Raw genomic sequence first — 24108 nt, forward strand, 5'->3', positions numbered from 1 at the left:
GATGATAAACAGTGTTTATTATCGTTTCCTTGTAATGGTTTGCAGCTGCCACTGCTGGAGGTGCGACGCTCCTCCACCCTAATAGAGGAGCCGCCCATGTTCATTCGGTCTTAAAGGTTTCAGTAGATCGGTCAAACCAGAGGCCTAATTTAATCAAACTGCTTACTGATAACACCTCATAAATGTCCATAACATAAAGTGAAACAACATAATGTAAAGTGATGTGATGTGTAGCAGCTTATTTAGGGTGTTGCTTGAAAACGAATGACTGAATTGGGTAGTAAACCTCATTGAAAGAAACAAGCACAAGTGTGGCTAAATACCAGCAGAAAAAGAGTGAATTCCTTTTACCATCCTGAAGAGAGAGGTTGGTAGAGCACATGTGCATTCAGCTCACCTAGCCCTTATAATCTTTTTTGTTCTAGTATCCCTTTTTGAGAGGAGTGCATGTTAAGATAGAAGTTCACATCAGTGCCAGGGCTGGTGGGCCAATATTTCACTTTGCTATTATTTTCTTTCCATTCTTCGTCCTTTTCTTTATTTTTTGGTCAACCTAATGATCTAAACCATACCTATAGGTTACACTAATTCAAAGCCAAAAAGCACATTTTATTTGCAGCAATAAGAATCATATTCTGCTGTCATGTATCAAAACTAAAAATAGCTTATATATCTTTTCATCTGCCTGCTAGGAAGCACCTATTCTGTTCTATCAAATATAACATTAATTGGTTAATTTAAATTTTTTATTGCAAGCTTATGGCAACCATGTTTAGGTCACAGCATGTTTTATTTTGTAGTATATTCTTGCAATATTAAAAAAACTACCAGCCTGCTAGGACTTTATCACTGCTTGTTTACGTAAGGAACTAGTTTATCCTTGAATATGAACATTCTGGTCTCTTGTGCCACCACCAAGCTGATTGATTTTATGCAAGCTCATCCACCCCAGGAATCAGAGGCCTGTCTCCTGGGTCTGGCGCTTTATGTCTAGGAATATAAAAAGGAATGAAAACAACTGAGATTTTGATTTTGGAATTGGTGCTGATGAAAAGTATGGTATCCATATGGATGAGGTCCAGGTGTTCTCTAATATTGAGTGTTTGGGTTTATGATGAAGAATGCGCAGCACACAGATGATTCGAGGCATCGACTTCTGCCCACCAAGAGGTTCTATGGAAACAACTGTTGCTAGAACTCGCCAACCACACTGAGTTCACCCTAGAGTAAGAGTCACTGGAATTATGCGGCGGGAAGGAGCAAATTATTTGGCAGGGTTGACTAAATTATGTGTCGGTAGAAGACAAATGCAAATTACCCGGAATAATGGAGCACATTTTTTGATATTATCGCATGATTATTTTGTCATCTGTACACGTTAACACTCTCTGTGCAAAGGTTTCACCTCAGTTCTGGATTAGCACCCAAACACAGCAATAAGCAACTTAAAAGTGACCAGTCAACATTTGTGAAGGACTTTCCTTTGTGGGGCATCACAAGGTGCTGCCTTTTTAGTAACGTTGGTCCGTTTGAGCTAGAAACAATTTTTGGGTACAATTTGCAGATTATGCAGACTATGATGGATGTGGCATACGTGGCTAATCCACACAATCACACAATTTTAGTGGCCTTGCCCTAGAGTCATCAAATCACTGTGTTTATGACGCACTTTTCTGCATTCAAAATCATTAAGTCACTACACTTGTCACTGTCGTAATGAATCTGAAACTCACTTGATAGACGGATTCAATGGGTATGCCCTGGGTAAAGCTCACAGCACATTGGCACTGCCCCCTTGCAATGTGTGGTTACTGTGTGCTGGGATCGAATGGATTCAATCACTATTATTGGATGAATTCCAGGGTTGGATTCAGTGAGAGGGTGAGGATTTTGTTCTGTCTTCTTGTTGAAAAGGGATTAGTTGTTTGCCTCCCACAGGCCTCTACATGTAATATGTGTTTCCTGTCTGTTTTGTGTAACGATATTGATTGAAAAAAACTGGGATGTTAACAACATACGGGCAAAATCCTTACCTCTGTCAATGCCTGCATGCTTCATTCAACAGCTTTAACGTCAGCAGTCAACCTTTACAGCATTTGAGGCCCCTGAAATACTTCAACCTTAATAACTTTTTATTCATTTGAGCTGGAAACAAAATGTAGTATTTTTGTTAATATCTGGGAATTATGCAGATTTACAAAGACTGGCAAATTGATTTCTTGTTGGGAAAAAAACAACAGCCACAGAATGTCTCCCATTGGTCATAAATATATTTCACAACTCGTTAATACTAATTTTATCAAACTTGGAAAATTGAGAGGCACAGTGGGGCCTGCAGCTCACATCCAGACCTCTGCAGCAGGCACAGTAATCAGCTGAGCTATCTCATTCACTATAAACATTTGTAGATATACTGCGTTCTTTAAATGTATTGATGTTGGGGTCTGCTGCAAAGTACATGGAAAGTCTGAATATGTTTTAAATGGGTGAGGTGGGCTTTAACAATGGTGGGAGGTGGTAAAGGGATAGTAATGGCTTTCGGCTGTCCATCTTGGGTTTGAAACATCCTGTCCATAGTAGAAAGGCTGCTGCGTTGCGGCTTACATCGCCTCATGTGGGAGGGTGAAAGGGAAAGCACCTGAAAGGCTTAGGTGGAATACTAAAAGCATTCAGCTCTGACTGTGCTCCACAAAATAATAAATGTCTGATTATAGGTTCACTGAAGAAATATGAAACTCCACTCCGTACTCTGGAAAACAGCAATAAAGTAATTCATATTATGCAAGACTGCAGGGCTTTTCAACTTAAAAACTACCAACAGACAGATATCCTGGGTTTGCGTCATTCCCTGTCCCTCAGCCCCATCGAACCCCTTCTGTGCACCTTCCAGCACACATGCTGAACCACTTCAACTACAATAGGAGTGGACTGAGGCATCAGTCAGCCCCTGAGTCAGGGAAGCACATCTCCCCATGCTTGAACCCTTGACGCTCGGTGGGAATGGTGGACTTCCATCAGTGGACGAAGTGGGGGCAGGGATGGGGGAGGAGGTCATTTAAGCTACCAGTATCCTGAATATGATGTTGGAGCAGGGTGAGAGGAGGGCTGGACTGGGGGCCAGAAAACAACCAATAAAAGCAGTTTATACCACACCACAATACACAGAGCAAGAAGACACGCATGAACCTCTCCGTGAGAAAGACGAATTGTTAAAGAAAGCTGACCCTGTACCTGGGTGTGAAAGCCTAGTGTTTGCACTAGAACTATATGTGTGCTTTACCTTTTCAGGACTACCTATATATCGTTCCCTGGGCCCCACTAGTCAGTTTGTAAAGGTACTCCATGATAGTGTGGCAGATGATAGTCTAAGATCAGCCAATTTTACTGTCTTAGGCGATTTAAATATGCACCTAGGAAATGTAAACTGTGAAGTTTCAAAAAACTTTATAATGGACCTTGCAGCAGTTTAGCTAACACTTCCAACCCATATTCAGATAGAAGTGGTCAAATATTGATAGTAGGGAGTGTGAAAATAAACTTATGATTTCCACCACGGTAATGGAGGCAGATCCTGACAGCATGTATAGGAACTTTTAAACATGGATAGGGAACACCGTAGACACCCTCGCTCCGCTGCGGCAACAGAAACCCAAACGCCTTCGGGAAAGGGCACCATGGTTTTCATCGGAGCTTGTAAAACCTAAGAAGGAATCAAAACAACTTGAACGGGATTGGAGAAAAAAACGATAAAGAAATTAGTAAAGACATCTATAAGAAGGCAGTAAAAAACATCATTACGCCGTTAGGCTGACAAGAGTTAACTATTTTGCTGCAAAGATTGACAATGCTGCAAACTCATCCAAGGTGTTGTTTAATTTGGTAGGTAATCTGTAGAATCCAGTAAGAAGTAAACCGGCCCCCAACCTTCAGATCTGAGAAGCAATATAATATCTAAGTTATTTCTGGAGAAGGTTAATAGGATCCTGTTCACACTGGGAGAGGTGGAAGATTCATGATAAAAAATGTTGTTGATTGGATGGCATTTAATAGCCTCATGCTCAGTGGGAAGAAAACTGAGGTCATGGTGGTAGGAAATAATCCTTTCAGGTGGGTGGAGCTAAATTGGCCAAATTATGTGGGTGAGCAACCCGTACCCAGAGAGGAGGTGAAGAACCTAGATGTTTGGCTAGATAACAAACTCTCAATGGCGACAATCAAAAAAGCTATCCCCAACCTGTTTTGGCCTATTAAGGTGTAGGAAACTGGCACTTGTTGCAGTTACCCCACCCACCTTTTGCCTGATACTGATGCTGACTTGACTGAGAGTGTGCTGGGATCCTGCTAACCAGGCCCCAACACCAATGTTCTTTTCCTAAAAATATACCATTGTTTCCACAAATAGCACACCTCTGGCACACAGATAAGTCCCTTGTAAAAGGTACCAGTGGTACCAAGGGCCCTGTGGCCAGGGAGGGTCCCTAAGGGCTACAGCATGTGTTGTGCCACACTAAGGGACCCCTCACCTAACACATGCACACTGCCATTGCAGATTGTGTGTGTTGGTGGGGAGAAAAATGCAAAGTTAGCATGGCATCCCCCTCAGGGTGCCATGCCCACAAAACACTGCCTGTGGCATATATAAGTCACCACTCTAGCAGGCCTTCCAGCCCTAAGGCAAGGTGCACTGTACCACAGGTGAGGGCAGAGCAGCATGAGCAATATGCCCCTACAGTTTCTAAGTCCATTCTTAGACGTAAGTGCAGTGTGGCCCTATTGTGTATATGGTCTGGGAGTTTGTCATTACGAACTCCACAGTTACATAATGGCTTCATTAAATACTGGGAAGTTTGGTATCAAACTTCTCAGCATAATAAACCCCCACTGATGCCAGTGTGGGGTTTATTTAAAAAAATGCACACAGAGGGCATCTTAGAGATGCCCCCTGTATTTTACCCAGTCTTCTAGTGTAGGACTGGTCTGTGCCAGCCTGCCACTAGCAGATGAGTATCTGATCCCATGGGGTGAGGGCCTTTGTGCTCTCTGAGGCCAGAAACAAAGCCAGCTCTGGGTGGAGGTGCTTCACACCTACCCCCTGTGGGAGCTGTAACACCTGGCAGTGAGTCTCAAAGGCTCAGGCCTCGCGTTACAGTGCCCAGGGCACTCCAGATAGTGGAGATACACGCCCCCCCGGACAAGCCCCCACTTTGGGTGGCCAGTTTGGCAGGAAAAATAAGAAAAACAAGGAGGAGTGACCACTTCAGCTGGGACCACCCCTAAGGTGTCCAGAGTTGAAGTGACCCCTCCTTGCAGAATCCTCCATCTTGGTTTGTAGGACAGGGACCAATAGGGATAGGAATGTGCCCTCGCCCCAAAGGGAGTGGTCACAAGGAGGGTGTAGCCACCCTCAGGGACAGTAGCCATTGGCTACTGCCCTCTGACTCCCGTAACGACCCTAAATCTTATATTTAAGGGCTTTCTTAAACCCAACTCACCAGATTCCTGGCAACCTACAAGAAGAAGGACTGCTAAGCTGAAACCCACCTATAGCCTCTAAGCTCCAGACAGAGATATCCGAAGCCTAAGAACACACTGCACCCGCAGCCCCCAGGCCTTGGAGAATCCCACCCCCGGTGCATCAACGTCCAGCAGGCAGCCCTCCTCCCTGTCCGACCAGTGGTGTGCCCGAGACACCCCCCTTGACCTTGCCTGCAGAGCGTCTGAGTGACCCCCGGGCTCTCCTCATAGACCAGCATTGGAAACCTGACATCTTGTTTGCACCCGGCCGCTGAGGGTGTGTGTTTGGTGCCTACTTGTAGCCCCTTCAGTGCTCCTTCAAACCCTCCCTTGTCTGCCCTCCGAGACACAGGTACTTACCTGCAGGCAGGCCTGATTCCAAGTGCCTCCTGTCTCCATCGGAGCCCACGTTACATTTGCTCGACTTTGACCTCTGCACCCGACCGGCACCGTGTTGCTGGTGGTGGGTGTTTGGGGTTACCTTGAAAACCAACCGGTGGACTTCCTAAAACCCAGAGACTGAAACTGTAAGTGATGTACTTATCTGTAAACCGACTTAACATTTCCAGGAACTTTTCTGAAAATTGTTCTCTGTCCATTTTTAAAACAGATTATTGCCAATAATTCAAAGTACTGTTGATACCTGTGTGCAATATGAATCTTTTGAAGAACTTACCTGCAACTTGAATCTCGTGGTTCTAAAAATAAATTAGGAAAATATATAATTTGCTATATGAAAACCATTGGTCTGGAGTTATAGTATATACAGAGATAGTTTCCTACATAAGGTAATTGAGAAAGCTGTTGAGATAGTTACCTGAACCATCTCGCAGAGTAGTAGGGAAAGGTTTAATCCTCTCACGGCTCAACTATGGAAACTCCCTTTACTTGGGAAGCCCCAAGACAGTCGTACACAGACTTCAAGTCATCCAAAGCACTGCTGCGTGCATACTACTGAAAACCCCCCAATACCAGTCTGTAACCAAAGCTCTGGCAAACCTGCACTGGCTTCCAATAGTCAAGAGAATTCACTTTAAGACTCTGTGTATTGTGCACCACAATATGTACAAGAAGGGCCTGAAGCCGATCCATAGACTACTTACTGTCTATAATCCTATAAGAACGCTGTGCTTCACTGACCCACAATTTGATACAGTACCAAAAACAAAGATATCTAGGAATGGAGGACATTTTTTTGCGTATTTGGCCCTGAAATGTTGGAATACCCTTCCTTTAGTAGTAAGGAAAACGAAGTCAGAACTCCCTTTCTGCAAACCACTAAAAACTGGCTTATTTGACCAAATTGCCAGATGGGAAGTTTTATCTGTAAGCTACCTTAGCGCTGGGAGGCCCAGATGGGTAGCCATGCATTCTACAAATAACCATGAATAGAATAGAATAGAATGGATTTTGGAGGGTGGATTATTCTTCCATATGGAAATGTTGGAAATTATTGTGGTCAAATTGTGCATTTTACAGCACAAATAAAAATATCTTTTCTATTTAGTTTCAAAGGAAAATTGCTACAAATGAGTACAAACATTTAAATACTCCGGAGTCTGCAATAGTTCTCATGAATAATATTTAAACATAACAAAACATCATGCATAACAAAACATCATGCATTACAAAACATTCGGTGCACACCAGGAAGTATGTTTGAAACACAGGAAAAGCTAGGACAAACAAATACATCTTGTCCAACTGGAAAAGATGTGAATCAAGGACTGCATGCCGAGAGAACTAACACCATAAGACCAGTTTCAAATGTTGTGCCAGGATATAATGCCCATCACTGTCTCTTTGCCCGTGGCAGTCCATAATAATGGCAGTACGATGAAATTGAATGCCGTTAAATAACAGTGCACTGCCATTATAGCAGGGCAAGTCCAGAAATGTGTTGCTCACATATTCTTGATGGCTCACCATTATATTTTACGGGTCTGCTAAATTATATCATGGTTCTACTAATACTATGATTCTCCATATTCCATTTTCGATATGTGTTCATGGGTATTCACTGGGCAGGTTGTTTGACCAGTGTTATGCACGTTACATTTGTTGGCCCAGGGTGCTAGGATTGGGTCAGATTACTTATTATGCTTAGATGTATGAATGCACAAATATTTGTAGAGTGCGAACCTTGCAGATGAGCTGAACGTGTGCTGGAGCCCTAGTATACGATTTAAGATCATTTACAATGAGGCAGAATATTTATGGGCTTTTTAACCTGGCATTATGTGGATTCAGGCAGTAGAATTAGCTATTAGGATGCTGATACTTCTTTAATCCCATAGTATATAAAGGCACTATCTGTAATGCCTACAACTACATATAAAACATGCTTCCCCATACCAGACTCCACAAAGCCTCACTTTTGGGGCAGTTCTCGCCTTTTGTCTTCCTGTTACTCCTCCTATCAAGTGTAGCGCTGATGGCAATAGGAGAAGAAATTAGGGAAGAACAGAGGCCGCTGGTATGTTTTGAATATAAAATGATGGAAGATTGATCTTCCCTATGTCCTCATCATTTTTTAATCCATGAGCAGCCCTTCCTCTTCTCTCTAGTCCAGCTCATTTTGTGGACTGGAGGGAGGAGACAAACAGCTGTTTACTTGAACACTTTATGGTCAGAACAGAGGTAAACAGTAAAGACTTCTGTCATGGACTTTGAGTATTCAAAAATGTACAGGTAGCTTCTGCTATCCCCTCTACTTCCCCCAGCAGTGCTGTATAGCATTCAAATAAGCCCAAAATCTAGTAGTCCCTCTGGAAAATGTGGATGTAGCCAATTGAATTAAGTTGTGGGGTGGCCAGCGCTCAGATGTGGGGCAGGAAGAGTGGAGCGAAGACCGAATGCAGCTCCAGGCCCTATTCTTGTCCATTCATGATAGGGGACCTGGGACACAAAATAGGTGTATATATACAATGAGAACAACTCCCTTTATCTTTCTTGTACCAGTTCCTCCATGGCCTATCCTTGCATTTTGCCATTGGGAGCATCATTTCTGGCCACACACTCCTGCTCCGTTGAAATAGAGGAACTGCAATGGGAACAACTATTGCACCTCTTGCATTAGGTAATGGAGTTCCTCTCTTTCCAATATGGCTAAGCATACATTTTATTTAAAGTAATCTCTATGCAAGGCTTACAACCAATGAACATTAATGCCATGCATGCACACTAGTCAAAAATTCCCTTTGCAAAGCAAGGCTCCATGAAATCTCCACCTTTTCTTGCGCTAGAGCCCATCATTTCTAATAGATGTACAAACGATTTCTGCCAGGAGAGCAAAAGTGTCACTCGGGTAGGAGTAAAAATAATAAAAAATGTATAGTGCCAAAAGGCAACACTCTTGGTTCCCATATAGTGAAGAAAGTTAGAGGTTGATATTCTGTTACTCTTCCTGTAGAAGAACATTATCCAACATTTCCTGGTTTTGATTCCATCATCATGCATTATGTGATGGGAATCCTGCATGTGCACAAAAATGTAAATTGAGTTACCCACAATTGAGATGTACCGGTAGTATAAAAAGAATAGCCGCATTGTGGGCCACAACAGGAGCACCCTGGGTGTCTAGTAAAACCCATAAATCAAGCATGAATTGGCGTTTGTGATGTGCCTTGCTAAAACCAAGCACACACTCTAATCTGATCAACCCAGAGGAGGTATTGAGCCAAGTAGGAAATGAGCTACGAAAGTTAAAAAAAAAAACAAATAAAAAAAAAACACTGAAATAGAAAGGACAGAAAACTGTGGTACATAGTGTGTGAGTAGCATTCATGCAGGAAGTATGAGGAACGAAAGACTGCATCTTCCAGTTTTTGTTTTTATAGATTAAACACATTTTCTCGCGACAATGTCTGCATATGGGTCACAGCACTCAAATAGGGTAAGGTACTTGATCAACTTGTGCAAGCTCTTGGTGGGTTAAACATTTAATTTACCAGATGGGCGTGTCTGGCATTTTTGCTCGTGATTGTGCATTCAGGTGACTGTCAGGTACAAACAGTTGTGAGTAATGTTTATCCCTGCCTTGCAGCATGCCACACCTTACATTTGTGGGGTTTTCAGAGAGCTCTAAACTCCTGCTGGGTCTAAGAACTGATAAACAGCGTTTTATTAACAAATGATTAAAATGATCATTGCATTTAGAAATCAAAAAGCATGTGTTGTCCTTACATGGACTGAAAAAGGAGCAATGGGTAGCCATCAATTACTGACTGGGTGTGCTGACAGAATGAGAACCTATCACAAGTGCCTTCGGGCAGCATAATGTCGTTCTTCCTTTCTGTGCCTCAACATTAAGGACACAAGCTGGATTATAGTGTGGCACTTAGCAAATAAACCTGAATATAAGATTTAGCCTCAGCCTGTAAGGGGCTGCTTTAGCAAGTTGCAACTGAGTGGTTCCCATGCAGCATTGGCCAGTACAGGGTAAAAAGAAAAAAAACAAAGTTCAGAATCCATATAAGGCAACCTAAAAATAACAATCATAAGATAGCTAGTCTAGACGTCTAACACTGATGCATCTGTCAAAAAATCAATAGTACATGCGCGTATGCATGATCCTTCTGTTTGTGTGACCACCTGTACATCTTGTATTTTTAAATGTGTGCATGAACAGAATAAGAATTAACAAAGCCTTCTTTGGCACCTAGGTTCACACATTGGCTTTTGCTGAAATCAACATCTGTGTCAATAGGGATTGTGATTTCAATGAAAAGATGGTCAATTTAGTGCATCATGGACTGGGACTACCTGTGCATTAATGCAGGGACCATTGACCAGTTGACCCGCCTCTAATGCCTTTTAATTGTATGGTATCCTTTAGACCCTCACTTTTTGAATAGATTTCTGCTTTGCAAGATTGATGAGGGGTAAGGCCTATCTTGGAATCTTCGCTTTTCAACTACTTAATCTATCAGCCATGATCCAGTGGAAGGTTTCTTGTCAAGTTTGCGGAAATGGTTTTGGATAGACTGTCTTTTACATAACTAATGAATAATAATACTTCCTTCTTCTCCAACTTTTATGATTTTTAGGTTGTGTTTATTTTGAAGGGTCTCCCAGAGTCTGGTCCCGTCACCCTGTGGATGTTCATAACAAATACATTATACCAGTCATTAATCAGTTTTTTTATTTTAACTTTGGCATGGGTTCTTTGGGTTTCACAATTTTACTTCATTCTGGTGTCTGTGGAATTCAGGTGCCCGCACAGTCTGCTGTTAATTTGCCGTGGTCTTTCGGTGATCCACTTGTAAAGAAATAACGGGGGCAGGAGTTCTGCTTTCATATTGAGTGCTCCTCAGTGGTGATATTTGGTGTAGTGATTAAAGAGAGAGAGACCAAATAGAATTGGTATATTTGGACAGTTATCATATGATTGATGATATATTTATTTAATTATATGTCTGTCTTAACACAACTAATTACCTCTAGATAACGAATGGTGGAATAAATCTGAAATACTAAAAAAAGTAAACTATACTGTGCAATTAAGGTGGCCAGTCAACAGAGAATTGCGTTATTTTTGGAAATAGTGGGTTTTTAAGCAGTTCCTGCAGCCAATAAGTGTGAAAGTCTCTAACATTTGGAGGCAGAGAATTCCACACATAAGGACTCAATGCAACGAGCCTACTGGCAACTCCGTTGTTAGATGGTAGGTGGGAGTGTAGCTAACAGTTTTCTTTCACATTCTGTTTGCCAGGGCAATAAGCAACCCGGATGAGATACTATGATGCTTTCTTAGTTTGAGAGTTTGAGAGACAGGAGGTAGCAATATTCTGTATCAGCTACAGACGCTCAAATAATGGCATTTGCAAAACTCTATTTGCTCTGTCAATTTCAGTACTGATCACTGTCTTGTCCAATTCCTTGGTGACGTAGATGGCACAATTAAATTCTATTTACTAAGTCTAAAGAAGAATGAACATAAAATTGCCCCAAAATGTGCTCTTAAGCTAATTTTCCTGTTTTAAAGTACTTCTTGTTTTTACCATTGTTCATAAATGTACTAGTAGTGCCAAGCAGATGGAGAACTGCTGTAGTTGCAACCCAAGAGCAGAACCTGTCTTCAACCGCCTATAATTTGTCCATACCAAGTTGGTCTAATCCCTTCCTTAAAGAGGCAAAGCCACCCTGAAGACCATTGGCACTCATATAAACCTGTCTTTCCCCGGCATAGGAGTGAACCACATGCCCTGTTGTCATTAAATATGAATTTGTTGTTTTATGACTATATTAAATGGAGGGGACTGCGGTAAGGACCATGAAGAACATAACGACTGACCATGGTTTCAGTGGATTTGATGGTCGAATCATGAGACATTGCCTCCTATCTGAGAGAAATGACTGAAGCCATAGTTCTCGAATGGCTGAGGAATAATAAGAAGCCTGTATCGAATGGTTATTTCTGAGTGGTGCACCATGTCACTGCCTTTGTCCTCGATATTTATTGTCTGTGCCTTTTTTTTTTTACCCCTCCAATCCCATTATCACTGGGTTTAGCATGGGAAAAAATCATGTATGGCACCCTGAGTGAATATCCATATGGGGTGAGTTTGAGGTTTCCAGAGTGTTAGCCAGTTTGTAATCTGCAAGTGGATCATTATAATGTATACAGGCAAACAATTGATTGGACATCCTCAACCAAGGGAAGTTGGAAACTAATTTGTATAGTGCACATGCTGCGATTTGTATGTCCCCATAGCTCTATCATTTTACCCATGACATTCCAAATTGTTCTGAAGTTGCCATCGCAGACCTGACTTTGATTCAGCATGTGATGTTATGGGGGTTGTGCCCTGATCATATGCATGGTTTGATAACTGGGCTTATGCTTTGTGTGATGAATATAAAGTTTTGTTGTTTGATCCTAGTGTCTTTGCTCGGTGCTTTTGTATCCTCGATGTCAGTAGACAAGCTTGTTGCCTTGTGCAAGGGAGATGTTTGTGGGGACTTTTGAGAGTGAGAGCTATTTGATGTGATAGCCAGTAATTTGGCACATGGGTCATGCATTTTAGGGGTTCTGTCTTGTAATTATTAAAGCATGTATACGTTTAATGGATGCCCACCTCATGTAGGAGGGACTCTTTTCACACGCCTCTGAGTTGTTTCTGGCTCTCAGAACACCTGCAGATATTGTTTGAGCAACTAGATACGGAGTCCCATTTCATAAGGTCCTTTTAAAGCTTCTCCGCACATGACATAGGACACCCTTGTCCACATTTATTGATACAGTCCACTGTGCCATTCAGTCCTTTGTATCACACCTCTACTTCTTGTTCAATACATTTTAACCCTCTTGACTGCTAGTTGGGGGCCCTCACAATGACAGGCTTGCACCCTCAAGAGAAGAAAGGTGTTCCCTACCCTTTAACCAACTTTTTAGATCCCTTCCTTCTGCCTTGCCTCAAAAGAAATGCATATAAGGTATTCTTACCTGGAGGACTGCTGCTGGTGGTAGCAGATGGTCCGGTCCATTGATTTCTTACCACAGGATGCCACTTCAGCAGGATAACTGAAACACATTGGCAAAGCCTTTAGTTCTGGGTTTAATATGATATGTTATGCACTGTTAGTACATTAGAGCGTGCACTCTTGAGGGAGTGAACAGAAGGAACTATAGATGTAATCACTCATGCAGTCCAATACAAGCACTGCGCCGAAGGTGGAAGATACACCCCAACAGCCAGTGACATTAGGTGAGAGATGAATATTCCACTGGGCTACGCCAAGACACGACAAAGTCCCAGCCAATTGGCCCAAGAGATGTTAAAAACAAAAGTGATCAGGAGAAAGGAAAGGAAGGGGACACGAAGTTATGAATGAAGGAGAAGTGTTGTGGTTTGAAGAACTTTTCAAAAACGTCAACGTCTATAGATAAAGAAACGTTACTTTCTATACATATCTAAAAGAACGAAAAGAAATCGTAATATAGATTATTGCACTGGATAAAAAGGCAATAATGCCCTTTTTTTACTTTTTGCCCCTTAAAGATGTTCAGTTGGATGTAATACATACTCCATTCTATAGATATATCTTGGTTTCCTTGTTTACAGGCTGGCTTCCCTGGTGCAACCGGCTCCTATAATAATTTTAAAAACATTAGAATTGAGGGTAGGAAAATAATTCTCTACACTAGTGCGGGGGGAGGGGGGAGACGAATTGGGCAGACGCCAATCTTCCTGGAGTCTAAGTAGTTGTAGGAGGTATTTACGTTTTCGGCACAAACAGTTGAATTTTTTGTGCCGTCGTTATTGGCTTGTTTTTTTAATAGTAGTGGCTCAATGTCAGATCTCCAGATCTCTTTCCTGCAGCTTTCTGACACTCCTGTTTAAAAAAAACAAAAAAACTTCTATACTACAAGTGCTTCGAGGTACAGCATCTCAAGTGCGTCCGCCCTTTATGTGGAGTTTATTAAGAGCGTCCAAGTGCAACCAGGAAAAATGAAACCTTGGAAGGTGCAAAAACAGGCAGGCAGCGTGTTTAATCTGCTCACCTCCTCGAACTGAAGCCTTTTGTTCGGTTGCCTGGCATCAGTAGGGGTTGCGTAACCTAGATTTGCAAATCTAGTGTGTTGAAAATATTTGCTGAATGCTCAGCAGTAATTGAGCCCTGGCCATGATATTACTTGACATTTAGCAAAGTGGTAGTTACTCCGAATTGTCTTTCTGTTCCCAGCCTCAGCCGTGTGATCTCACTGGACAATTGTGCCTAATTAAACCGTCGTCCACCCACAATAACTTGTTGCTGATGCTTGTGGCTTTCCATCCACATACCTGGCGACGAGGAAATTGAGCCTTCAAGTATGTTGACAGTAAGGCGGACTTAGCAATCAGCAGCGGTCTATAAGTCAATATCACTTTTTGTTCACATACCTAGACCTTGAGTATTGTTCTTTAGGTCACTTACATTGCTTTTGATTTCCATTTCTCAGGTTCAATCTTAAAGTAGGTTGTGCATTGAAGACCATTGTTGAGTTACTCAGCCTACTGATGTATTCACGATCCTTATTTTAAGTTTAAAAATGTGTTTTTTTTAAAACTAAAATCTTAATTGCTAAGTGATCTGCACTCAATTTTATGATTTTTTGGATGAAAACTTCTTCTCACAGACCTCCGTTAACCTCATTGAAGCATTAGCTGCTATGGGTGAGCTCACAACAAAACGAGCATTGGCAATGAAAATAGCTTTGGCTAATAAAGAAAAGTGCCTCTTCTATCACTAGTGAGTTTAGAGATTCCGTCCTTCATCATGAATGACCTCTGTTGCTCATCATTGCACTTATGCATCCATTCTCCCAACTACTGATTCATTCTTGCATTCACTCAATTACCCATTATAATAAACACATGCACATAAACTCGATATGTGCAGGCAAGATACATGAAAAAGTCTGTTCTTTCAAGAAAGTAAAACAATAATACATTATGCACAATACCAGTCCAAAATGGCCGCTCAGTAAACATGACAGGATGGCCATCTTGGGATGGTAATGTGCATATTGTTTCATTGATTTACTGTTCCAACATTTCTCTTCTAAACACTGTGGCAGTCTTTGAATGGTAAAACTCCGATTCAGTTGTGGGCAGTCACATTTGAAGATGGCTGGCCAGTTTAGAAGCAGCAGCTTCGTGGAATGTGACATATTGCTGATTAAATCCGCGACAAGCGAGCATCCTAGTAGTACTAACTGAGGAGCTGCTGGGATCAGTTAAAAAGGAAAACAAAATAAAAAATTGAGACGGAAAGAAATGAAGGCAGACCTTTTAATAAAGAAAATGAAAAACTGATGGACTAGCACACCATCTCTGCTACTGAAGCAAACCCATTTTCATGCAGCTGTGCAGATGTTTTCAGGCAAAAGGCTGTCATTCACAGCGTAATAGAGCTTATGGCTGAAGTGGGCTGATGCACTATCTTGTGCTGTATCCTGCCATCGCAGTAATAGAATGTGAATGATACTGGAGCAAACCAGTGGCTGAAAAGGGCTTGCCCAAAGAAGCCCTATGTATTGTTTTAGTTTTATTGCTAGAGCCTGACACAGCCAAAGATGTGTAGTCCGAACTAAACACTTTAATAAACATAAGCTAAATACCATGCATAAAATTATAAATATGCACAAAATCACAGATGGCAAAAGAATGTGCAAATACCCCTAAGAGAACCTGAAAAGGATCCTCACAGCACTAGCCACCTACACCTATGATTTGTCATACCCGGTAACCAACACCAAATGTCTTGTCTATATGTAATTTTGAGCTACCATGTAACTAAAAGCGTTTCCACTGGATTTAATACAGTGTAATGACAATCCACCATTAAACGAATATTGTCTTTTACATATTCTTTCACAATAAATATGTCAGCACTACTGCTTTTGCTATAACATTTCATAATAAACAGATCTGACATGTGGCATTTGACATAGCTATTTCGAGAAAGACATATAGTCTTCATCATTCACTTGTCACCATAATCAGCCTAGGCCTACTACCGAGCTGAGCTTTCCCATCAGACAACCAACAGACACATTGTAATAAAATAACAAAAAATGAGCACAATTACAGTAGGCAAACAACATATAACCCTTCCTAAGAGGGCCTAACAAAGATCACCAGAGTAAAAATCTTCTACTTCCAGCGTTTGTGGGTGGGCATCCATCCCCAAAACCGTTGCCTACTGCATTAATCTGTGAGAGCCCATGTAACAAAATACCTGTCCATACCATCAGGAGGCCCCCATTAAGCCCAAGGCCAATGAATATCTGTGTGATTTCGGAGACTCAGACCCTTTATCACATGCTGTGGTAGGGCCCCAACATTTTGCTTTTTCACACAATGGAGCCACAGGTTTCCTGGGAGCAATTGACCTCCTGTATACTGCATGAGAATAGAAGTCTTATGATCGTGCACAAGATAAGTGTTATAATAACAACTTCAGGTTAGCTTGTGAAAAGACGAGATTCTGGAGATTCTGAGGACAAAAAGAAAGAAGTGGAGCCACAGAGGCTTCTGAAATCAATATTGATCATAGGATGTTCAGCAATCCATCTCAAAGGGATAGCTCCTCAAGAGTTTGCAATTGAGTGATCATTGAGTCCAATGCTAGGAATCAGTAAGATTATTTCCTTGTTAAAGCTTGTGCACAAAAGGATAGGGTTTAAGACTGTTATATTAAAGGTGTGAAAAATCTGTGCCCTCAAGGTGAAGGTAAATTTATTAATCAAACTTTGTTTGGATTATTTTCACAAAGGTATCAATAAACGATCAATGATCTCCAACGTGCTAAGATCCCAGGATGGAGACTAAAGAGAAGAGGTAAGAAGCCTATTTGAAAATGTATTTAGAAAGTGAAGGTCCTTCATTCTTTAAAAGTGTGTTTTTATGCTGAGAAATGATTATGATAATTTTCATATCCACTCAATATTTTGACTTCCGTAGTTCTTTCATGGTCACGTTAGTATCTATTATCCACACCTTATGTGACAATTGCTCCAGACTAACCAGGACTTTAGGAAACTGGAGTAAAATGCCTTGTGTTCCTGATGGTCAGGTAGGTGGACTTGACTCTTATCAAGTAACTTAAAGCATGAGATGGAGATCGGCTATACATTAGCTGTGATCTTTTCTTTGACAATATAGAAAACCCCATTCACCAGCGGCCACTGACATTGACGATAACCAAAGAGCTTCAGAATCCTTGGGACTAAGAACAAAGGACAGAAATCGGAGGGGAGTAGTATGTGCATATGAGTATCATCCTTTAAGGCGTCTGTGCAGACTGGCCTGGAGTGGGAATAACTGTGCTATTTTTCTCATTTTGACTCTTTACTAAGAAGCACATTCTGCTCATAGTTTTCCCAAAGATGTTCAAGGGATGTGCTAGTAGAAGTCTTAAAAAGCCTACATTTAGAGACAAAGAGTCACCATGTGTTTCACAGGCAGATGCGTTGGATATTTACCTAGATCATATACCCACAAATGATTGTAGAAAATAAAATGTGAGTAATACAATTTAGAAAGCTTAACATAGTTACAAATCTCTAAGTGCCCCCAATTAAGCAGTAGTGGACGTCTCCTGTAGTATTCTGGATGATTCCCAGGTAGGCAGGGGTCTGGTGTATGTTTTCATAGCTCCTGTTGTGCAGCCCTGAAAACAGCCATCCCAGTAATAGAGCAATGGTCCAATAAGTAGTGGCCCACCACATAAATATTTGTAGTTGCTCTGAGCTTGCTTGGAATGTGGAGAAAAAACTTAATTAGTTACTAAGTCAAAAATGGGATTTACAGGAACAAATACGTACTTGTACAAAGACAACAAGCTTTTGTTTGGAAAATTAAATGTATTTACTCAAAATGGGGGGCTGGCATGTGAGTATAAGATGTGTGCATTGATAAAAAATATCTAAGAGATGTTAGGGTACAAGGTCATCTCTTCTCCTTAATATATATAGACCTGATGTTTTTGTGATAATTCAGAAAGTGTTTGGGAACACTTCTACTAGTGTTATTTATTTGTGCCAGTGGGCACGTTCTAATATTCTGTGCTATGAAACTTTATCATCTATACTGATAATCCATTTTATGACATTATTTTGACTATTGTTGTCTGAGGCCAGAGATTGTAAGATCGGTCTGCTTTCTGAACCTCTAAAGTTTTTGTAGGCCTTGAAAGAGCATTTGATCCTGTGATACCAGTTCATCATGAAGGATGTTTTACATTTCTATTGCTTGCAGTTATGAGATGTAAGTTTTTCCACTCTGTCATCTCCAATTAAAGTTTTAGTCATTATGTGACAATGTAAATCTACTTGCAAGAGACATGTTGGGAATATGAAAGTAGAAGTGACAAAAGAATTGTAAAAATTGAGAAAAATTGTAGGAAGTCCTGTAAAATTGTACAGACAGAACAATTGAACTACCCGCAAAGACTTTGGCTGTTTTCCATGTATTTAACTGAAGTTGCACCAAAAAAAAAAAATCACTATTTGCCTCATTTATAACAGATTTTCTTAAGGGTGGGAATGAACACGGCCAAACATTGAACACACCCAATCTTTCCTCAGGAGCATCAGTCCAGTTTGGCAGATCAGCAGAGTTTTGGAGTATTCACCAGTTTCTCCTCAGTACTGCAATCAAGCCTGTACATCACAAGGCTTTCCAGCCATGAAAGACACGTTCGGCCTTTTTGTTTCAAAACATTCTCTTGTGGGAGGTGGAAGGTTGAAGCACTTGACCTCTTCTGGGGAATTTACGCTCTCTCAATTCCTTTGCTATGTGAATTATGGGTCGGCAATGTACTTCCTGCCACTTTGAAACTTTGGTTCTCTGGCCAGCACTGAGGTTGTCTTTCAGTATGTGTTTTCAACAAAAAAACTGCTTAAATAAAGTGCCTCTGACAAAATTATTTATTCATACCAATGCTGATTTACTTTACTCAAGAAAGAGTTTCTACAGGTTAAAACAACAACCTGCTGAAAGCTTTGTTGTTGGCAAATTCCTTTCTTCAGGCTGTATTTTTGGCTCTTCTAAGAATGGGTTCTCCCCCACCACACCCTTTCTTTTATTTCCTTTTTTTAACAACCCTCTCCTACGCATTTCATGCCCATTGTAATACTCCCCCTCCCAATTTTACTTACTGTTTTTTTTTCAAACGTGTTCTCCTCTTGCTTTCCAACTGCTTTTTTTGTCTGTTTTCTTTTTACTAAGCTCTTACTCCCACTTTACTCCTTTTTTAGATCAAAGCCTACTAGTCAGCCAGCTATTAGGTTTGTTAAAGTCATTGGGGACATTCGGAAAGGTTTCATCGGAATGCATTTGGCCAATTACTTACCATTGGTTTCGTAGTTCGTGTCTCACATTTGCTTTCTTTCTATTTGCTGGTTTTATTTATTTTACGTTGTTCTGCTCAAGTTCTTCCCTTCCATTCAGCATAGCCTGTTTACCAGGGGCCCTTGTATTTTTCCACCAGTGTTCATTTCTATAAACAGGCGTTCAAATCTTGTTCTTATCGCATCACATTTGCTGTGCATTTAGAGACAGAGGTCAAATGTCAGGCTCTCTTCCAGGTAGCTTGGTGTTTACTTTTCTTTCTCTGACTTCAAAGTGAGAGGATCTATGTGACAATCATGCAGGGTGTCCTGGAGGAAGGCTGTCAATCTTATTTTATTCTAGCACACAACAAAATGTAAATGTCTGTAAATGAACTATGCAGATATTTCTGAATATATCCAAATGAGAAAAGCACAAGTAAAGCACATTATTTGGTAATTCTGAAGTGTGGTGGAAAGATATATATTAATACAATCAAAACCAATCAATACACAAAGTGATGACATTTCCACACATTATTGTTTGATTCACACTTCTCTGCACCACCTTAAAACTCCGATTTTTACTGCCTTAATAGTACGGGGCAATGGTGGGCAAATGGTCTTTTGTACAGTGCTTAATTTGTGCTTGTTGTTTTCGGTGTGTCACACCAACACTGTTTTTTTTAAGGCCTGCACTCATTTTTCTGCCTCAAGCATTTACTGCGAGGAAAAGACACATATGGGAAAGACGGAATAAGAGAAAAATCTCAAAGCTTCACAAAGGGAGAAAGCAGAAAGCTGCAAGAGTGAGCTGGAGGGACAGGGAGTGACTGTAACCCCTTCGCTGCCAGGCCTTTTCCCTCTCCTGTGTCAGGCCTTTTTTTTGGCTATTTGGGGCAGTTCGCGCTTAGGCCCTCATAACTTTTTGTCCACATAAGCTAGCCAAGCCAAATTTGCATCCTTTTTTTCCAACATCCTAGGGATTCTAGCGGTACACAGACTTTGTGGGTTCCCATGAAGGAGGCCAAGAAATTAGCCAAAATACAGTGAAAATTTCGTTTTTTCAAAAAAATGTGAAAACGTGGCTGCAGAAGAAGGCTTGTGGTTTTTTCCCTGAAAATGGCATCAACAAAGAGTTTGCAGTGCTAAAATCACCAGCTTCCCAGCTTTCAGGAACAGGCAGACTTGAATCAGAAAACCCAATTTTTCAACACAAATTTAGCATTTTACTGGGACATACCCCATTTTTAAAAAAAATTGTGCTTTCAGCCTTCTTCCAGTCAGTGACAGAAATGGGCGTGAAACCAATGCTGGATCCCAGATACCTAAACATTTCTGAAAAGTAGACACAATTCTGAATTCAGCAAGGGGTCATTTGTGTAGATCCTACAAGGGTTTCCTATAGAAAATAACAACTGAATAAGAAAAATATTGAAATTGAGGTGAAAAAAACAGAAATTGTTCTCTACATTTTACTCTGTAACTTTTTCCTGCAATGTCAGATTTTCGAAAACAATATACCGTTACGTCTGCTGGACTCCTCTGGTTGCGGGGATATATAGGGCTTGTAGGTTCATCAAGAACCTGAGGTACCCAGAGCCAATAAACGAGCTGCACCCTGCAGTGCGTTTTCATTCTATAGCGGGTATACAGCAATTCATTTGCTGAAATATAAAGAGTGAAAAATAGCTATCAAGAAAACCTTTGTATTTCCAAAATGGGCACAAGATAAGGTGTTGAGGAGCAGTGGTTATTTGCACATCTCTGAATTCCGGGGTGACCATACTAGCATGTGAATTACAGGGCATTTCTCAAATAGATGTCTTTTTTACACACTCTCTTATATTTGAAAGGAAAAAATGTAGAGAAAGACAAGGGGCAATAACACTTGTTTTGCTAATCTATGTTCCCCTAAGTCTCCCGATAAAAATGATACCTCACTTGTGTGGGTAGGCCTAGCGCCCGCGACAGGAAACGCCCCAAAACGCAACTTGAACACATCACATTTTTTTAAAAGAAAACAGAGGTGTTTTTTGAAAAGTGCCTACCTGTAGATTTTGGCCTCTAGCTCAGGAGGCACCTAGGGAAACCTACCAAACCTGTGCATTTTTGAAAACTAGAGACCTAGGGGAATCCAAGATGGGGTGACTTATGGGGCTCTGACCAGGTTCTGTTACCCAGAATCCTTTGCAAACCTAAAAATTTGGCTAAAAAAACAAATTTTCCTCACATTTTGGTGACAGAAAGTTCTGGAATCAGAGAGGAGCCACAAATTTCCTTCCACCCAGCGTTCCCCCAAGTCTCCCGATAAAAATGATACCTCACTTGTGTGGGTAGGCCTAGCGCCCGCGACAGGAAATGCCCCAAAACGCAACGTGGACACATCACATTTTTTTAAAGAAAAGAGAGGTGTTTTTTGCAAAGTGCCTACCTGTAGATTTTGGCCTCTAGCTCAGCCGGCACCTAGGGAAACCTACCAAACCTGTGCATTTTTGACAACTAGAGACCTAGGGGAATCCAAGATGGGGTGACTTGTGGGGCTCTGACCAGGTTCTGTTACCCAGAATGCTTTGCAAACCTCAATCTGGCTAAAAAACACGTTTTCCACTCATTTCGGTGACAGAAAGTTGTGGAATCTGAGATGAGCCACAAATTTCCTTCCACCCAGCGTTCCCCCAAGTCTCCCGAATAAAAATGGTACCTCACTTGTGTGGATAGGCCTAGCGTCCACGAAAGGAAATGGCCCAAAACACAACGTGGACACATCACGTTTTTTCATAGAAAACAGTGCCTACCTGTGGATTTTGGCCTCTAGCTTAGCCGGCACCTGGGGAAACCTAGCAAACCAGCGCATTTTTGAAAACTAGAAACCTAGGGGAATCCAAGATGGGGTGACTTGTGGGGCTCTGACCAGGTTCTGTCACCCAGAATCCTTTGCAAACCTCAATCTGGCTAAAAAACACTTTTTCCACTCATTTCGGTGACAGAAAGTTGTGGAATCTGAGAGGAGCCACAAATTTCCTTCCACCCAGCGTTCCCCCAAGTCTCTCGATAAAAATGGTACCTCACTTGTGTGGGTAGGCCTAGCGCCCACGAAAGGAAATGGCCCAAAACACAACGTGGACACATCACATTTTTTCACAGAAAACAGAGGTGTTTTTTGCAAAGTGCCTACCTGTGGATTTCGGCCTCTAGCTCAGCCGGCCCCAAGGGGGGCAGAAATAGTCTAAATACAATTTGCCCCCCAGGGGAGCGACCCTTGCCTAATGGGTCGCTCCCCATCTCTAAAAAAAAAAAAAAAAAAAAAAAAAAAAAAAACACACCAAAAAAATTTGCCTTGGCGCCTAGAGGTTAAATGGCCTAAAATAAATTTGCCCCCCCAACCCCTCCCCCCGGGAGCGACCCTTGCCTACGAGGTCGCTCCCCCTGCGTGACATTGGCGCCAAAAAAAAAATCCCCGGTGCCTAGTGGTTTCTGCCCCCTTGGGGGCAGATTGACCTAAAATCGGCCAATCTGCGCAGAAATGGTCTAAATACAATTTGCCCCCCAGGGGAGCGACCCTTGCCTAATGGGTCGCTCCCCATCTCTAAAAAAACAAACAAAAAAACACAAAAAAAAAATTTGCCCTGGTTCCTAGAGGTTTTATCCCCCCCTGGGGGCAGATCGGCCTAATAACAATAGGCCTATCTGCACCCAGGGGGGGCAGAAATGGCCTAAAATAAATTTAGCCCCCCACCCCCCCAATCCCCCCCGGGAGCGACCCTTGCATACGGGATCTCTCCCCCGCGTGACATTGGTGCCAAAAAAAAAATCCCCGCGCCTAGAGGTTTCTGTCCCCCCTGGGGGCAGATCGGCCTAATAACAATAGGCTGATCTGCCCCCGGGGGGGCAGAAATGGCCTAAAATAAATTCCCCCCCCCCTCCAATCCCCCCCGGGAGCGACCCTTGCCTACGGGGTCACTCCCCCTGCATGAGATTGGTGCCAAAAATAAAATCCCCGGTGCCTAGTGGTTTCTGACCCCCTTGGGGCAGATTGGCATAGCAAAAATCGGGCGATCTGCCCCCAAAGGGGGCAGAAATGGCCTAAATACAATTTTCCCCTCCAGGGGAGCGACCCTTGTCCAAGGGGTCGTTCCCCATCTGTAAAACAAAAACAAAAAAAATCCCCGGTGCCTAGTGGTTTCTGCCTCCCTTGGGGGCAGATCAGCCCAATCAAAATAAGCTGATCTACCCCCCAGGGGGGCAGAAATGGCCTAAAATAATTTCCCCCCAGGGGAGGCGACCCTTGCCTAAGGGGTCGCTCCCCTTGCGTGAAATTCACAAAAACAAAAAAAACTCCCTGGTGTTTAGTCGTTTCTGCCCCCTTTGGGGGCAGATTTACCTCATCAAAATAGGCCAATCTGCTCCCAAAGGGGGCAGAAATGGCCTAAATATAATTTGCCCCCTAGGGGAGCGACCCTTGCCCAAGGGGTCACTCCCTTATGCCAGTTTCCAGAAAAAAAATAAAAATCCCTGGTGTCTAGTGGGCGTTTCAAAAAAACGCTCTGAGAGACTTCAAAGGGAAGGAAATACATTTCCTTCCCTTTGAAGCCTCTCCGGGCCTCCCCCACGTGATTGGAAGAGAAACGCTGAGCATTTCTCTTTCGATCGCGCTGGAAGCTGAGCTTCCAGCACGATGGGGGAGGCCCTGTGACAAATCAGGGCGCGCTCGCGCGCTGACGTCACGGGGGTGGGGGGGGGTCGGGGTGGAAGGGGAAGGGCTTCCCCTTCCA

At 42.1% G+C, this 24108-nt stretch overlaps 1 protein-coding gene across 1 annotated transcript in view; it reads left to right on the plus strand.

Annotated features, from left to right (window-relative positions):
* ADCY7 (adenylate cyclase 7) overlaps positions 1-24108 on the plus strand; it is a 601636-nt gene that overhangs the window by 116643 nt on the left and 460885 nt on the right. Inside the window, exon 2 of the mRNA XM_069215519.1 lies at positions 16777-16841. The gene's annotated coding sequence lies outside the window, so the exon portion shown is untranslated. The remainder of the gene's footprint in view (positions 1-16776; positions 16842-24108) is intronic.

Source organism: Pleurodeles waltl, chromosome 12 (genome assembly GCF_031143425.1).
Source record: "Pleurodeles waltl isolate 20211129_DDA chromosome 12, aPleWal1.hap1.20221129, whole genome shotgun sequence".
Taxonomy (NCBI): domain Eukaryota; kingdom Metazoa; phylum Chordata; class Amphibia; order Caudata; family Salamandridae; genus Pleurodeles; species Pleurodeles waltl.